This window comes from Battus philenor, unplaced genomic scaffold (assembly GCF_028537555.1).
Source record: "Battus philenor isolate CCGP_79_NKW_IND1 unplaced genomic scaffold, ilBatPhil1.0.hap1 SCAF_29, whole genome shotgun sequence".
NCBI classification, from domain to species: Eukaryota; Metazoa; Arthropoda; class Insecta; order Lepidoptera; family Papilionidae; genus Battus; species Battus philenor.
The window spans coordinates 6309995-6329089 of record NW_027181692.1 but is presented as its reverse complement, the minus strand read 5'-3'; the positions used below and the strand labels follow the sequence as shown (position 1 = coordinate 6329089).

The 19095-nt window shown below is 33.6% G+C and overlaps 1 protein-coding gene across 2 annotated transcripts in view; it reads left to right on the top strand.

Annotated features, from left to right (window-relative positions):
• neur (E3 ubiquitin-protein ligase neur) overlaps positions 1-19095 on the top strand; it is a 58187-nt gene that overhangs the window by 34331 nt on the left and 4761 nt on the right. The window lies entirely within an intron of this gene.

Below are 19095 nucleotides of genomic sequence, written 5' to 3'. Positions count from 1 at the left end.
CCATTTTATATCATAGAGTTTCTTAAACTGTGTAAACGGAAAAAGAAAGTTTCCCACGCATAAACATCGCACTGGTCACAGATCAAGTATGCCACCGGTTTCAGATGCGTTAGATCACTTGAAACCCATAATTGGTTTTGGTTTAATACCATAATGAGGGTCAGTATAATGATAGCCATAGATTATATGATATATACTCAACTTTTGATATTTATATATAGGTGGATTGGATATAGGTTTAAAAATTAACGGATAAATCTATTGCACATTTGACACAAAAAACTGATACAAAGCTATTTCATAAAAATATGTAACATTAATTAATCGATTTTTTACTCTTAAAAATCAGGCCAATAACTTCCAGTGTACAACGTATGTAGCGATAAAGAAAATAAACAATAATTTAATTAATTTTAAATTGTAGTAATGCGAATTTACGCTTTTTGCTATCATCACATTATCATTATGTTATTTATTATTTCTGAAACCATTTATTTTGAATAGAAAATGAGATACACATTCACCCCTTTAAAGCTACACCTGTTACATCCTGTATAATATTACTAGGTAAGTTTTTGTAAGAAGACTGACTCCTCTTCCTGCCTTTATCATATCATGCATGCTGACAAAAGTCTGCAAGACATAAGCCTCTTCAATATTTCGCCACGATGATCGGTCTTGTTCTGCCAGTGCTATAGACTTCCCGCAACTATGGCTATGTCATCGGTTTACCTGGGGGGGGGGGGGGGACTTACCTACGCCTCGTCTACCTAATAAGCTAATTTCTATCAACAGGTTATAGAGACTATGCAATTTTCTCGTTTTTGTCTCAAACATATACAAATTCATTATGAGTTCCTAGTATCCTAGTATTCATTTTAGTAGTGTGTTATTTAAATCTTTCAAAAATATTGTTATGGTGTTTATATAATCTGTGATCATGTGTATATTAAATTTCATCTCCGCCGCGCATCCGGTCAGATCCCATCCTGCCGGTGGTTTGTGGTCATCATATCTTTACGTTCCGATATACGGTTACGTTATTTTTTAATGTTCAATACTTTCATCTGAAGTTTGTGTTGTTTGTATAATTTCCTGTGGTATTATGTTATCCTGGTACAGCGTTTTTTTATTTATTTTTTAATAAAATAGTACTTTAAACACAATTCATTTTTTTATTGTTATTTTATATAAAATCATTGACGCTAAATAATATTAAAAATATATTTGTGATTGCGTTTTTTTAACCTACATAAACAAATCTTTAAATTTCTTTGACTTTTCATGTGTCATCACCTCAAATTAATATGTATGTATACTTTTTACCTTCACCATCACTATTTCAATCATATTACGTCCATTTCTGGACTTAAGCCTTCTTCATAAATTAGTAATATCAACATTTTAGGTTAATTAAAAATGTTTTTGTAAAAATCGTTTTAGAAATAATAAATAACACAACGATAATTATAATTACAAAATATATTGTAGTTGTGGTCTTACTATACGAGTATAAGTTTTTATGAAGTTGAAATAAAATATTTGTTTCGATTATTGTGATAATTTTCTTCGTGTTAAAATATTTTCGTCAACTCGGAAGTTTTATAGTTAAGTTATATGGAAAATATTTTACCGTTTATTATTGAAATACTAGATCAACGCGTAGTGCGGCATCTAAAATAAAATATTTCCAGTCACCCACATCTTAAATGAATTCGTGGTTAAACTTAGACCGTGCACCCCATCAGTGATCCCCGTGGGCCGTGCCATCTGGCGTTAGAGACAGAATTAGTGCATTATATACTCCCCCGCAAACGCAAGTGTCAAGCCGCATTGTATAATAAAATGGCGCACTCCCCCATCTTTGTTTATTTTTGGCGGCAAGTCATAGGTATCTTTGACATTGAGCCACTTACAGATATTTAAAAAAAAATTAATTGTTTTATTTTTTGCCGTCCCCATCTAGAATCCATGTGGTCTATATATCTAAGGTTTCTAAACCGTGTATTTCTCAATGCAACTTTCACTAAAATAAATTATATATAGTTTCACGTACCGATGATATATATGCAATAAAAACCTAAAGGTATTTACACCTGTATGTATTTTTATGTTGTAATGCGACAGGCCAAAAAACTTATTATTTTGGAAACCTTTGATTTTTGGATAGGATATATTATATATTACTTGACAGCAAATATATTCACCCCATTTTTATGGGGTGAATGTGTATGTTTATATATTTGCTGTTGTTATTGTATTTGTATTGTTTTCCTTTTACATTTTGAATGAATCATCCCTGTATAGTAATTTTTAAGCTAACCTTTTTTTTTAATATTTTTTGGATTGAGCAATGGTTTAGCCATTGTCTTAACCATTTGTTCTTTATTTTAAGCTGTCATGCGAGCTGCAAGTTCTTGCAACAACGGCCACAGATTATATATTACCACACACGATTGCAACAGATTTAAAAACGGAACGTAACAGAAAAGAGTTTTTATTACCTCGTTGTTGAGACTTCACGCTGAGTTGCGCGGAGGGGATAGGTAGGTGCTCATGGAGGTGTGACGATCTCAAAACCTCCGATGCGTGTCTAGTGTGCGGTGTGAAGGCATCGCGCTTTCAATGAAAGAGACAGTTCACTTATTACCGGTAATAGACAAGGACGAAGGTAGCATTTAAAATAGATTATGTGCACAAGGATATAATGGTAGAAGTAACACGCTTTAAAAACAGATCAAGAAAAATTCATGAGCTTAGACAAACGAAGAATATATAGTTAAGTTATGGTACCCTAGTATCTTTTGGTTCTAAAGATGGATTTAATTTCCTTAAAATCATTTTAATATTTTAAAAAGTATCCTCAAACCTGTTTTTAGGAGATATTTTTTGTTTTTTACTAAAAGATATATAACTGCCTGTGTTCATTTACTTACCATACATTTAGTTTTCATTTAAAGTGCGCTTAACATGTTTTCGTGTTATTTAGTGCGGAAAATAAAATTTCATTTAAATTATGTGGCTACTGACACATATCAGTATCACATGTCAATAGTGTATATATATGTGTCATATATATATATATATATATATATATATATATATATATGTTTGAAAACAAAGATATGCCAACAGACACTCTGTACAAGTGTCTAGAGAAATAACATGATTCTGACGTCATTGATTTTTGGTTAAGGTGTCATTATATTAACACAACTAGTAAAAATAAAGGTTATAAAAAATTGGTTGTTAAAACCTAATCGTATCGGTCAGGCATAGTCGACCTTGAGGTCACTTACCCCCGGTCCACAGTCCGTGGCCAAATGAATGTCACGGATCGAACTCGGGGCTCAGTGGAACCGTTTTTCTTGGTATAATTACTGATTTTGACTCGCCTCGATTTCCATGCTCGCCTGGTATAAATTGGCGTTTATTATCGATTGTTACGATCTGATTTTTATAGCCTGTGTTTCAGTTACCATCCAAACGCATGGCAAACGATAGACGACCACTACAAGGAATGTGCCTTCCCTAAAGGTCGATGTGGTGACCACTACAAGGAATGGACTTCCCTAAAGGTCGATGTGGTGACCACTACAAAGAATGAGACTTCCCTAAAGGTCGATGTGGTGACCACTACAAGGAATGAGCCTTCCCCAAAGGTCGATGTGGTGACGTGTAAACTATGTCAGTCCAACTAAAGAAAGCCTACCTACACCGCGTCTACCATTTGTAAATTTAAATATGTTGTGATCCGAATTTTGAAAATGATTTTTTTACTATATTTTTTTTGAATAGGGCATACACTACACTTATTATTAGAAAAAGAACGTATTTAATCAACCCTTTAAAGCTTTTACACTGTTCTCCAATCGCCATGTCAACAAAATATCTTTGAAATGAAAAAAAAAAGCGTGTAAGTCAAGAACCAGTGTAAACATTTAATATCAAAACAATGAGCCTTTGATATCTCTTTAAATCTGCATGACTAATACAAATGAAACTCTGCCAAATTCCAGCTTTAAACAAAGGTGGATAAAGGATAATACGGCCTGCGTTTGTACGGGAAACAAGGTCAGAAACATAATGGGTAAATGGGGTCGAAATTAATACAAAGGATATTTCAGCGAACTCGCATCAGCTTTGTTCGATATGGGAGGAGATATTTTTGATACTTGCATGTAGATATTTTGATACTTGCATCGCTTAGTACGACTCGAGTTAAAACGATGGATGAAATGGTAACAATCATCTGTAAGATACTTCAATGCCGATTAGATGTTTCGGAATATTCGAGAAACATTTCTTTGTACAATAAAGAAAATATTTATTTCAGATATATATATGTATATATATAGGTATGTATGTAAATGGATTTAGCTTCGCTGTGAGATAGTATTAGAAATGAGGAAGAATCAAAGGGTCCGACGTAGCTCGAAGATGTCTGTATATATATTATATATACACATTCATATATATATACATATATATAAAATAAACAATTAAAATATTTTAACTTCAATTATTTTTGTTATAATCAGTATGATATATATGTATGATAGATAATAAATAATATGTATGATTCACAGTATGATTGAAAATAGGCGTATTAAAAAGCTTTATGCTAACAGCTTACTAGGATAACATGACTTGACAGAATTGTCAGCAAAATCCAATATAGATGAATGAGCATATTACACTAATACTGTTTTTTTTTTTAACAAAAACGAATTTAGTTTTTAATTTTATACGTAATCATTTTGTTAATATATAAAGACGTCCATTCTTAAATTAACCTAAATAATAGTATAATCCCCAAGGCACCCTATATATTTGAGATCTGTCGAGCATGAGTCGGCCTATATTTCGCCCCCGCCATCTGCGGTTCTATTAAAGTTAAATGCAATGCATTCCTGAGGGATGTTTCTCCCCCTTGGATTTTGTTAATGTAAGAATGTATCGTGCAAGTTATGGTACCCTGGTAACTTTGAACTCTAAGGGTAGATTTAATTTACTTTTTGTTTTTTAATTTATTATTATTATTTTAATTAGTCATATACTAATTAAGTGTGTATATGGTATATGTTATATATGAAATTATGAATAACAAAAAGTAGGTATTTGGTGATCACTGTGAAAAGTGATCACCGGCCTGGTGAAAAAACTGACTGACTGAAAAAAGTCAACACTGAACGATTTGGGACCAGTTTACTACAACAAAATTCGCGTATTATCAGGCTTCGAAGGATTTTTATTACTTATAAGTTATAACAATTCTTAACTTTTCGTAAAGTTTTTTGAGGCATTTGTATGTTTGTTATTTTACATATTGTAGTTATACATATGTATATTTTGTTAATTACATCTATCCGCACTTTGTTCGCTTGGAACTTACAAAAAAAATAATACTTAATTTTTTTTCTTACGTTTAAAATTTATATTAAAATAAAATTAATTAAGCATATATTAATTACCCCTTATTACGTGAGCTACCTGCCAGTATATCTAGTCAAAAGCGGTCCAGCCATTTCAGATAGCTGGAATAGACAGTCAAGAATTAAAAAAATAATAATTCTGGTATATTATGTACTTGTTGGAAATATAATTGATTGCATTAAATGTTTGTAATGAATTAACGAAACTATGATGCATAGGTAATAGGTTCCTTTTAAGACGTGCTATTATTATTTATATTCGCTATATTTTATTAGGAGCTTTAAAATTATTTAACCTTATAATCTACTAGGAGAACATAAACATGTTAGTGATTAGATTACACGCAAAACATCAAGGTAAATCCCACGTAGTATTAAAAACCCACTCTCTAAAGCATTAATTAATTTAAATATGGAGTGTAGGCGAAACGTATCATATTTGGAAATAATTAATGGTTTAAATTGGCGTTTATTTTCTTATCTACCCACATCGTTCGCATGCTGTAGTTGTGGAAAATAACTTCGCATTTCGTAACAAATAATTTATAAAGCGAGTCCGGTGGAAAATTTATGATTTTAAATTTAAATAAATAAATAATTTTTTACATAAAATATTAATAAAAGCATTGAAGTATATAATAGAGATGCGGATTTAATTATTTAAAAAATATGTTGTCTAAATATATTGCGTCGAGTTGTCGCGACACGCTGCAGTAAATTTGGTTCAATCGAGTTGATTTCTCGACGAATATATTTATTTAAATTTGCAAGAGATCAGTATTTATTATTAAACTCTCTTTGAGGTTGCCCCTATAAAAATATCGTAATAGTCTGACAAAGTTATGGGATCCTAGTAAGACAATAGTTGAGAATTTTTTTATTAATAGTCTGTAGACGACCGAAAGTAGCTGACCCAGGGAAATGGAAGGAAATGACGTTGGCGAACGAAATGGCGAAGGTGACCATTGAGGCTCAAGGTTCCACGTGGAGACCACGGAAGCGGCAAGTACAGCGTGGGACGAGGTGGACAGACGTTGTTAAGGTCGTTGATCGACCTATGTCCAGCGGTGGGCGGCATGCGACTAAAATGATGATGAAGGGACAGTGGTAGTCAATAACAAAGACGATGTAAAAATGCGTTTACACGCGGCTGCTTTTCATAGGTTGACAAGTAACAATTTAATCTATTTTCAAACTAATGCAAGTACATGTGTTAGATGTATAAAAATAAAGTAATAAGATAATGTAAGCGCAATGCATATATCTAGATATTTGTTGTTTGAACCTAGGTCGTGTGTTATCAGTTTTACGTGAACAATTTGCGTCAAATCGATGAAATTGTTAAGATAATCTCTTAGTTATAGTGCTTTATAAAATCAATATTTTAGTCGTAAGACGTCCACTGTTGGGTATAGGCTTTCCCCATAAATTACCAAATACAACCGTCAGGAAGCAACATGGCAGCGTCACAAGCTGCGCATGGCTAAAAATATACAGAAATTTAAATGTTTTATACTTCTATGTAATTATGATTTCCTGGTATTTCTTAATTAAGGTCTATTCAATATTAATTTCTACCCACTTATTTTTAAAGCAAACCGCCTACATGAATGAAGTTGGATGATGATGATGATATATTTTATTTTTATGTTAAGTCACTTCTACCCACGATTTTTTAGAATTTCACTTCATCGTCAAAGACATGGGCATCTCCCAAAGGTATATATGGGAGGATATACCTCTCCACGCTTGGCTTTGCAGAGGGTGTTGCTGTCCCTCTTTTTGGAGCGGTGGCAATCATATATAATTAATTCATTATGAATTGTATATATCTCGGGAATCGAATCAGCGGCCTTTGATCACAAGTCTCAATCCTCCACCGCTGTGCTGTCAGTATTTCAGTTTATAAATAAATCTATATGTTAGTTATGTTAGTAACGTTGGGTGGTAACCCTACGATCAAAGTTTAACTTGTTATAAATAATTAAAAGTGTTAATTAAAATGTAACAGGGAGAAGGTTCATTGAACAGTGTGGCTTGGTATAAATATTATTATTATTTAATAATAATAACCAGATGTTATGGCCAAGTGGAAATAAAACTGCGGGGTCAATGATCTTCAGGCGCTTGGTTACTAGGAGAATATAAATATGAGGAGCTTCAATGAAGGTTTTAAGTTTGGTTTGTATGGCAGCGTGAAAGCGATACAGGAATTCGAATTTATATACCAGGAGGTTAGGAACAAAAGGTGCGCGTTCATCTCAATTTTTTTTTATTAAGAAAATGGTGACTTTTTTTAAGAGAAAATGGCATAATAAAAGCTGTGTTCTATTGAAAAGGTAACATTTACATTAGTTCAAAATAGTGGTTGAGAGTTTTGAACCGAAATGTGTAATTTTAAATTAAATTACATATATATATATATATATATATATATATATATACAATGCATATTTTGTGTAAAATTTTTTAAATCTTTAGCATCAAAAGGTAACATTTTTCATTTGCTTGTTTTGATAATTATTTTAATTCTTTGTATAAAATACACCAATTTTTCTTCAAGGCTTTAGGTCGGGGTAAAATAAAATAAAAATAATGTTCACATTATGTTTACGTATTTAATTAATTAGGAAAATTACAACTGTACATAATAAACGCCATTATACTTATTGCACCTCGTAATTGTTTCCTTCTTTTTTTCCTAAAGATGCCATTGTACACAACTTTTAATTATATAAATTTGGGGGTGTTAACAACTCTTAAATATATACGACAAAACGTCACACAGGTAGTGTGGGACAGAGATAATGCTCTACGAAGCCGAAATTAGCCGATTGTCTCTTTCCAAAGGTCGATGTGCAATATTTATCGCCGGGCACTGTACGTTATATATTTTATGTCATGCAAGTCCACCCCCATCTACTAACAATTCGCACTTGATTACCGTCGTCCCCTTGAGATATTTGTGTGCACGCGCATCTGTTCTGGGTTTGTTTGCGGGGGCGTATATAAGAGTAGATTATTTGCGGGGACTTAGAATAATGAATTTTCTAGATAATCCTTTAAGATAGTTATGTGTCCTTACGTCGTGTCCCCTACTACTGTACGGTGTCCTTTACTACTTGTAGCGTATTATGTTACGTCTTCTATACTGGTCTTCGTATGTACTGTTTAGGTTACTATATCAAGAGGTTTGTATGTAATCAGACCACGGTTTATGGCTGTGGTCTCGCGACTGATTATAGTATAGAGCAGTAGTATTGAAAACAATCCTGCATACTTAAGAAAAGGATCAATATTTAGCCACTTCCGCACATGCAGTAGTAGTCGTGCAACAAAGTGCACCGCCCGCCAGCCCGCTGATATATGCGGAAACAATGCGAATTACACAACTGCCACCGCCAAATCACTAAACACGTGTTTCATCCCTCCACGGGGCATCTTCAGGAGTTATGTTACACCGATTAGTGCCAAACACAGAATCCTGCACATATAAATAGGCGAAAAGACGGGTAACGTTCCTGCGGGTAGTCCGAAGATTGTTTTTGTGAATTTATCTATCTGTAAGTCATTTATTTATTTATAATAATACTCTTTGTTCGATATTGTATCCGAACGTAACACTTTTTATAATTGTACTTGAGTGCGTGTATCGGAACGAACGGCGTCTTTCACCGGCTTCTTTCAAAAGCAATTTTTTTGCAACCTCATCCATCAACGGACTTTTTAAGTGTAACATATTTGATTTCTTTACATTAAAAAATTAACTAAATGTGCTTGTTTTATATCGATACCCAACACCCTTTTAAGGTTTAGTAACCAGAATAATCTATTTTTCGTCTATTTTTATGACAACATTATTTATATATCTTATGGCAGTAAAAAATGGTCACTTGTCGCGAGCGATGGAAAGGCCCATTCGTTTGATTTCTCTAAGAGATTCAAAAATGAGATTTGTCAACGATGGACACGACTTTGTTAAGTTCATAAGTAGAAGCTGTATAGGCTTTCAAACGACCTTATTGGTGATATGTGAGGCACATGCCCAACAGTGGACATCTGACGGCTGAAATAAAGAATATTTTGTATAAAATCTTAATTTGATTCAAGTTATGACAGATAGTTGAATTATTTTCATAACGTACATAAGTGATCACTATAAATGATACAATAATGATGATGAATGTCTCAGTTGTTCATCATCATCCGTTACAGCTGCAAGACGACTTCTTTCCAGATTGTAGACCTTCGCTGCACTTACATTAATTTGTAATAATCAAGTAATGTTACAATGCGACCACGCCTTTATTTATTTATATAGGTTTATTATGTTAACCCTTAAATACATGACTTTTATTCAAATTTAAAAAATATTTATCTTGCAGATAAGTACACCAAAATGATAGCAAAAATAAAAAAAAATATCTGTATAATATTTTTATACTTACTTTTTAAAAAACCTTATGTTGTAGATATACAATACTATGCATTTACTTTTATGTGTAGTACTCATTTTAGTATTAAGTGGTATGTTGCAGTTTTACATCATTATGCATTTAAGGGTTAATACGATTCTATATAATAGGATAATTAGCATTAATTCATAAAAATGTTTGTTGTTTTAAAAACACCATCGTCACGCTAGGGATATTGCAAGTAAACCCTTGAAATCGTTCGAGCATGAACCACCTTCCGTTTGCGTTTATGGTCACACTAGCTGATCGAGTCAATGACTTCACAGCACATTATAGAATTATTGTATCTGTGGTTCACTAAGTTGTATAAACCAGTTAATATTCTTTAATGGTGGAGAAACATTATACCGACATGGCAATAAAATAATATGTCATCAGAATTTGTTTCTAATATAAAAATAGAATGTTTTTATACACTACAGTGACAATACTACACATCTACACGGGGATAGTCCTTCTACGTGCAAACGCCTTCGTTGTATTTTCAAACATATAACATACCACAACATCAATAATAATGATATATTTTTATTTCATTCCATAACTTTAAATTAGAAAATTTTAATTTTAGATACTTGTTTTAATAATTTTGTACTAAATTTGTATGGACGCCCTCAGAGTAAAAACCTCTTCAAAAGCTTTCAATTTTTCTCTATCTTTTGCAACTTGGAGCCACCCGTGACCTGCCGTAGCCAAGATCTCGTCAGGGAAGAATGATAGACGAACAGAGCAAAAGGAAAAAGAAAGAAGAAATGTGGTATAAAATAATGGAATGAAAGATCATGTGAAGAATGGAAGCAGAGAACGGAAATTAAAAAAAAACGAAGTGAAAAAAATAAATTGCCCAAAAAAGACCCTGTCCCACCACAAGATAGGGGTACGAGAGGCCCCCAATAGCGGGGGTCATAAAAAAAAAAGATCTCGTCAGCCCATCTGGCGTTAGGTCTGCCTCTCTCTCTGGTACCTCGTGGTCCCGTCCATTTTAAAACTCTTTGTGTCCTGATATCAGCGAATTTCGCCACGTGATCTGCCCAGCTCCACTTTAGGTTTAAAATAGTGATGTAATCTAGTCCAAAGAATACAACATTACATTAGTCGAAGTTATTAATAAAAAATATTAGGCTTCCAGAACCTGAAAAGTCGAACATGGTAACTGAAAATATGTCAACTGTAAAGTAATGAGAGGTTGTATCTTCAAGCGTCGAAAGTGATTTTGAACCAGTTTACTATATCTTCACGTAATGTAGAAAGATATTTTGGTCATATGTTTTAGTAATATCCCGTATAATCGCATATAAACTAGCATTCCGTATTCACGGTTTCTGTGATCGCGGCATATTTATCGAACAGGTACCCCGCGAAAAAAACAGCTTTTACTGTACTGTATTGAGTTTTCTGTCGGATTTTCTCAGCAGATTTCGAACTGTTGGTAGTTTATCATAATGTTAAAGTAATTGTCGATTCAAAACTGTACAAAACTCTATTTGAATATAGATATCTTGAATTTGAATTTCATGTAACGTAATTCGATTTTTGTTTATTGCCTATCCCGTTACGTTCGCGAGGTCTATTCGGGATCTAGACCGCTATTGACGTCATATAATCTAAACTTAGGAGTTACTGTCGCAGCAGGAAGAACACGTGACGTAAAAGCTGACATTTCGTGTTGATGTGTTGTTTTATACTGTTGCATAACACCAAACATGTGTTCCTAGTGGAACCCTCTTTGAACGACATACAATGTATATGTATCTTTATATGTTCAGATAAAATAGACGCATAATTATTTATATTATATGTTTACACCAGGCAGTACTAGTGTTGAACCATTATTCATCAGGCATAGGATGTTCTTGATTCTTCTATAAGGTCCTAGCGGCAGCTGTAATGGCCTGTCCACTTGTCAAGTTACAAACAGTGTTACTTATTTATTCAAATGTAAACAGTATGGATAACAATAATTATATTTATCAAAAAGATATTTGAAGCTCATCTATTTTCAAACATCTTATATAGAGTGTATATGTTACATTAATTTTTTTTTATTGCAATGCGAGAGGCAAATAAATTATGGCTGTACAGAGTATGTAAGGACAGATAATAAACAATTTTTTTAATAAAACTTTAAAAAAAAAAAAACAATTGTTTTTTTATATGGTTGTCTAAAACTGATGACAAATAGACTATATATTCACCCCTTTAAAACTTTTCCACTTATACGTTATTATGTGTGAGTAAATATTTTTTTTTATAAGTAAGCAAGTACTTGAAATGTGAAGTTTATTATTCTGTGGGAACACGGTAAGGTGACGTGCAAATTTTATCACCTTTGCCCAAAAAAAAAAATAATAGATTTAAGGTCACAAAAGATTGTACTTCCGACTTCCTCCCCCAATAACGTTTAGTTGGATAGACGGGAGTAAACCATCGATTTACATCCGGCGGATGTGAGAATCCCCCTCTAAAATCAAAATGGCGCCCACCCTCGATTTTTTTTTAAAGTACCACCTGGCATTTCGAACTACACCCTGTTTTGTAATTTAAGTCCTTTAAGTACTTTCGTAAAGTTTATCTCGTGAACTTGAATTTTTGTGTAAAGTTTTTTTTCTTTGAAAAGTTTACGTTGGAAGTTTTTTAGAGACCACGATAAAAAACATAATTATTAGTTTAAGAATTGTGTTGGTAACGATCCAAAATATATTTGGTACTTGTCTATCACTTCAGATCTTAGTGGCACTGGCAGTCGCTTAACGAACCACCGAGAGGTTCATATTCGGGATTTGTTCCTGAGAATATGAAATTAGGCGGATTTGTTGCTGAGGATTTCAAATCAGGCTATTCATAAAAGAATGAAAGTAACGCAGTGCAGCGGGTTGACGGGTTGCAGTGGTAGTTGACCGTACAGCGCGCAACTGGATCGCAGGATTTAAAAATTTTGAAGTGAAGGTCAATCATAAGGCGAAGACGCTGTATATAGATCATAAGTCTATGGTTGAGACTAAAGTCCAGCTGTGGGCGTTTTACGATTGAAATTATGATGATGCTTATTTTATATGGCAACACAGCTACATTAGATGTTATTTATCTATTTCTTAATAATGTTTACTTTTGATTTATAAAATTACCACCGGAGAAGAATTGTTAATATATATGTATTGTATGTATTAACCCTTTCGTTACCAGCGCCGAAGTTAGCCGGCGTCCACTGGACAACCCGTGTGTACCAGCGCTGGAGTTGTAATGTTGGCATCCACCTTGTAATGTTGGCTTATGTGTAGATCCCTGTTTTAAGATTTATTACAGACAAATAAGTTACTAAGAATTATCCTAACTTGTATTATTAATTAATATACCAGTAAAATCTTTAAATATGTAACACAAATGAGAAAATTCGAACATCAGCCTACCGCCATACAATGTGCACACTTCGCGGCGCACATGCGCGGTTCAGTAGCGTCACTGTGGCGGAACGTACTGCGGTAAGGAAAGGGTTAAACAAATGAATATTACTGTTCCATGCTCGAACCATCTAAGGATGGACTTTCAAATAATGTACAATGCGATTAAAATAAGAATAGGACGGGCTCTCGGCTAACTTCACTCATATAAGTACGGTCAGCATTAAATATATGAAATAAAATAATAATAATAATTGTTTTTGTTGATTGTTTAATTTGTTCTACAATGAGCAAAAGAGGTAGTGTTTTACATCGGCGAGCTCGAGAGATTATCAGCAATGTTGATAAGTACTTCGAGGAAGAGAAAAAACGTGCCATTATGTTGTTGGACCAGTTAAAACAAGCAAGAATTGTACCAGGGCCAGATGGCAATATTCATATATCGCGTGATGTATTTGGAAGTTTCATTAAGCATTTGGAAACTGTTTCGAAGGTAACCGAGCGAGTGACTTTAGCCACTGGTATTATTTTTTAACATTGCTTTTTTGCACACTATACCAAGTTCCCGTTGTGACGTCACAACATGGCGCTAGGCCGGTCCTATTCTTATTTTAATCGCATTGTAGGCATTTTGAACGCAGCTTTATGTAGCTGTCAAATTTCCCGCCAAAACATGGCGCGCGCGACACGTCAATTGTCGCTAAAAATAAAATGCGTTATTACTTCCCGCTTAAATCAGACGCGGGTAATCGGAAACGCTCCGGATCTAGCACGTGCGTGAACAATGGGGTGTTCCTCTTGGCTAGCGGAGGGTGAAACGCTTGTGGGTCCGCCTATACATGACGCTCTTACCGTGGAGCACGTGTTAATTGTTTTTTTATTACCTATAATCTAAATGTCACAAATATTTTATTAAAATATGTACATTATTTTAATATTCTTTATTGTACACGCTGGAATATATATATATATATATATATATATATTTGCCAAAATAGTAAAGGTAAAAGTACAATGGGCGATCGTATCGCACGAGGAAATTTATTACAGACAACCATAGTATGGAAACAGTACAGGGTTAAAAAATGAGTAGTTAATGTGTACATCTAGAAAAAAATATACATATATATGTATATAGCATATATACTTATAATAAATTTTATAAATACAATAGTGATAACATGAATCTGTCTTGATCACACTTGCTTAAGAATACATATACATTATAAATTTTTTTACACAATTCATATGTAAATAGGTCCTCACGCATAAGTCTTAATAAATAGCAGTCATCTAGTAACTTTGCAGTGTACAGAGTTCTAGAAAATTCTGAAATCACAAAATTGTATGTATAACTAAATAAACATTGTACACCGGGCGGCTGCCAGGTTTATCGTGTTGTAGAGGAGTCGTGTACAGTTCTCAGGGCTGACGACCCGCGTCTGGTTTACGGTAGTTCCCTTACATCGGTATTCGTCTTCATATAGTTGACTCCATTTTAGACCATCAAATTTGATATGAAATTGTTTTTGAGTCAAAATTGTAAATAGTTTTTATATATACTACTATGGTCAAAAAGTAAAATGAAATTGTCATGTAAAATTCCCGGGCATTATGAAGGCAGTTATATATTTTTTCCTCTAGGTTGGAATATTGGAATAGGATTGAAACAATTGAGTCTGTTTGTCGAAAGGTTTAGTTAGAATTTTGTCAAATTCGTCAAGTCTAGATTGGTTACAAATTCGCCACGCGAAACGAAGGTGCTAGAGAAAAGGTTAGTATATATGTAGAAGTAAATATACACACACTGGTGGCACAGTGGTAGAGGACTGTGACTTGCATTTGTAGGTTCCAGGTTCGATTCTCAAGATACAATCTTATGTAATTCATCACACTTTGTGATTTGATTTCCTGATGATCGGCAGCAGTGTCCTTTGCGTACCATAATACCACACTGCGATCGCCAAACCGGCTGCCAATCGTGGCGATTATGCTATATCTCCCCATTGATGTATTTGACGAAGGCCTATGATCACACATGGCTCATTTTCCTCACCATCGGTGAATATGTGCACGGATATGTCAAACGCATGAATTTTGTATGTAGTATCGATTTGTAAAAAAAAAACTAAAATTAAGGTTGCTTTTGTTTTGTTTAATCTGTGGCCACAGTGATGTATAAGAATGTTCAAATAGTAAACATATAGTTAATAGGTTTGGCAATGATTGTGATATGGGATTATTTTACATAAATAGAATTAAATAGGCTTTCAAACGGGTATTTAGTTTTGGTATGGCGACGGCACAAGCTGCGGGCGCATCTGCCGCGCAGGTGCTCGCCATCTTGTGGGGCGGACGCCATCTTGACGTGCAATAACTAAGGGGCGATAACAATAGATTCGTTATGTACTTTATTTTTTTGTCAAATACAACTTAGTGGCTCAATGGTTAAGTATAGTTAACTTATTCAATATTATATGTATGGTGTAGCGGGTCGAGTGAAGGCCCTTGCGGTGTTTCTTGTAAGAGAGCAGTTACTGAAGTATACAGTACCCGGCGATAAATATTGCACATCGACATTTGGAAAGAGACAATCGGCTAATTTCTGTTTCGTAGAGCGTTATCTCTGTCGCACGCGACAAAACGTCACATAGGTAGTGTGTGACAGATATAGTGAGTCCCATAGATAGCGTGTGTAATATCTATATCTATCGCTAGGTACTGTACAGAGTGAAGAATATACACCAATACCATCACTTTGCGTCATGGTTATATTCCAAAAAAACACGACGCAAATTGAAACGCCGCGAAGTGAATTAACCCTTAATAACCTAGAGTTTCGATTTTGATACCAATCTTTTAAACCGAATGTTCACATTACTATTAGTTTTTTATAGGTTGGCTGTACGTATTTTACTGTTGTATAATATACTTTCCAACGAAATTAAAAAAAAAATCTATTTTCCCTTCATCTAGACCCTTAAGCAAATACAGTAATATTAAGGGTTAAGATTTTCTATAGCAAACCATATAAAGATCGAAGATAGGTTCCAGGGTCATGAAAATACTACTTTTTAAAAAGAAAATTGAACAAAGTAAACAATTAAAAAAACAAAGGTAATATAACTCTGGCAATAAATAATTGGGAAAATATTTACCTTTTTTGTAATCAGAAGTAACACGTAAAAATTTATATAAATTTATTTTTCTCTTTTACAAAAAGCACAACACACTACGTAATTGAAACTGAACTCTGAAATTAGCAAAACAGCGTGAAAATAAAACTGTATTCAAATTGCGTTGTTTTTAGTTTGAATGGGAATCCTCGAGTTTTGATGGCATGGCGCAATTAGAAACAAAAGTGTTGCCATCTTTTAAAAATGTCAGGTTTGTTGTATTCTAAAAAAAATGTGACATATTTCAGAGCGATTACACATGGTGTTAGGAAATATGTGTAAACGTTTTAATTTTTTATTGACAAATTTGCTATACATTCACGCTTTTAGCCCTTTCCTTGCCGGAGTCCGCTACTGAACCGGACATGTGCGCCGCGAAATGTGCACATTGCATGGCGGTAGGCTGATGTTCGAATTTTCTCATTTGTGTTACATATTTAAAGATTTTACTGGTATATTAATTAAAAATAGGAGTTAGGATAATTCTTAGTAATTTATTTGGCTGTGATGAATCTTAAAACAGAGATCTACACGTAACCCCCCACATTATAAGGTGGATGCCGGCTAACTTCGGTGCTGGTAACGAAAGGGTTAATACATACAATATATATATATATATATATATATATATATATATATATATATATATATTAATAATTCTTTTTCGGTGGTATTTTATTAATAAACTTTACATTGAAAGAGTTTCTATCTCTCATATTCTAGATTGAACGAATAGTATCTTTAGTGATAAAATGTATTGATGTCATTAGTGTCTAATAAAATGAATAGGCCAGTGTTTCCGAACGCGGGGCCCCACCCCCCACAAGTGGCCAATTCGAAAGCTGACACGTATGTTTTTTTTTTTTTAATTTAATTTTACAAATTTTTCCTCTAACATAGTCAGAGCCTATATATCTAATTTATAATTTCTAGACGGTGGGGGGGAAATCCTCAAATGGACGTCTGGGAATGGTGGGCCCAGAGTGTCAGACTCTTACTGACTAAAACCCCCCTCCGTCGGCTCTGTTACAATTAAATTTCTTAAATGTATACATTTCCTTACTATCTAATATATATATTGTTATTTTACGCTTATATAATAACTAGCTGATCCCGCAAACGTTGTTTTGAAAAAAAAAATTAAAGTTTTTAATTAACAAATGTAAGATAATGGTTGATCGTAGAGGGGTGAAAATTTAGGTTTGTATGTATTTTTGTATGCTGTATCATAATAAAATAAAAACCAAAAAAATTGTCTAAAAAATTAAAAATAAAATTTAGGGGTGGACCACCCTTATCACTTAGGGGTATGGAAAATAGATAGTAGCCGATTCTCAGACATACTGAATACGCATGTAAAATTTGGTAAAAATCGGTCAAGTCGTTTCAGAGGAGTTCAAGTTCGAACACCGTGACACGAGAATTTTATATATTAGATTATTCTTATTTGTACAACACTAGTTACTTATACTACTAACAATGTATTTGCTTAGTCTATGCTTATATGATATTGCTTATTTCTATATTTATGTTAATTCATTTCTATATTTTTCTTACGTTTACAATGCAATAAGGACACGTATATGTTACATAGGGGATCGTAAGAAATTCGAAGTTTTATAAAGGTTAAACAGGTGCATGGCACATATGATTGAAAAATATTGACTCGAATTTCTTTTAATAATTATGGTTTAGTTTTGAAACGAAGCGGTGTTATGTTCGCGCGAGCGACTGTTTGCGGTCATGCTTCAGTTAGTTCAGACGTTTTAACTGACTTTCTAAACTTGATTTTTGTTATTTTAATGTCGTCTCTTTATTATTGGTGTTAATATATCCAAAAGCAAGCGGATTATTATTGATTTTTAAGTTTGTTTTAAATGGAACCACTGTTGCTCTATTACATGGTTGCACAGACTTATTAAGACTAGGGGCCACTCGGGCGAATCATGAACTGATGGCGGGCTGGCTGCCAGAAGTATCTTGAACAGAATTCAATATTTTTCGAATGTACGAGAGTATTATTTTTGCTGTCGGCGGGCCACCAGTATTCGACCGGCGTGCCGCGGTCTGTGCATCCATGATCTATTAGAATTATATAATACACTAATTCTATTTTACGTAGCAAAGCTCGAAAAATCTCTCGGGAGATTCTGCTTAGGCAGTTATATTTTATAGGGTGGGCCATTAGATGAGCGGATTTTGAAATAATAGTCAAAATAATAGAATGCTAATGGACAACCTGTATTTATAACATAGTAAACAATTTTTTTTTTTTTAATAAAATACATTTAAAAAACCTTTAAGTTAAACCGGTTTTTTGATACCCATATTGTGGTGGTTGTGGAAAAATATGTACCTAGTCCGCCATATTGGAGCAGCCTCCGTCTTGAATTTTAAATTTTGACATAATCATCGTGTTTTACTAGTGCAGCCCTTTCATTTGATACCCATATTGGGGGGGTTAAGGAAAAATATGTAATCCGCCATTTTGTATCGGCGGCCATCTTAGATTTATAATGTTATTGATTTTATTATATTGTATTGTCATCTAAATTAAATGTGTGTACCAAATTTCAAATCAATCTGACAACGGGAAGGTGTTTAAATTTTA